The following is an 824-nucleotide window of genomic DNA, read 5'->3' on the forward strand; positions in this document are numbered from 1 at the left end:
CAACTCCCAGCCCCCAACTCCCATTAATGCACATATCCCCTACATTCATACAGATACATAGACACAGGCACCACCACAAATCCCAAACAACCACACACACACACTCACACCCACCCACCCACCAATGCTCACACACTAAAACCACATGTCTGAGAGCTGCTACTATGGCATTTTAAAATTCATTACCCTGTTCACATTGAGAAAGGTCTGTGCTGGGACGAGTTGTTTTCAGCTGCTTTTTCCGGTGACCAGTGAGGCCTACGTCTTTACACACACACACGGGCCAAATCTGCCCATGTACTCTGGAAAAAAAAGAAAAAAAAGAAAAAACAGGCGGAGGGTAAAATCAAAGCATCTGTGAAGTAAAATGTAAAAGATAAACTGCAAATTTGAGACCAGAGTTGCTTTAGTTTCACTTCCCTGCAGGAAACTTGCAAGACAGTTCAGCCTCTTTCTGCACATTGGGAAACTAATTTCAGTTGTAAGGATAAGCGAAGGGGCTGTCGACTAATTCTGCGATGAAGGGAATTTCTTGACTTGTTTGTCACTGGAAAGTTTAGTGTAGTTATTGTAGTTAATTGCTTCATGTCATTTCTTATTCTCGTCAATTTTGGTTCATTTGCCAAAAGTGGGACACGACATCTCTTGTTATCTAATAAAATCTCCTTTTTTTGTGTTCAGTGGTGTATGCTGTTGATCAGGCATGTCCATGATGATAAGGGACTGGACACTTGTGTATTTGACCAGAGAGAGCCTGGCCAGCAGCTGTACAAACCTGGGCTTAAGGAGAGGCTCTCGCAGCATTTAGAGAGGGGAGAGACAGA

This window comes from Lampris incognitus, chromosome 5 (assembly GCF_029633865.1).
Source record: "Lampris incognitus isolate fLamInc1 chromosome 5, fLamInc1.hap2, whole genome shotgun sequence".
Taxonomy (NCBI): domain Eukaryota; kingdom Metazoa; phylum Chordata; class Actinopteri; order Lampriformes; family Lampridae; genus Lampris; species Lampris incognitus.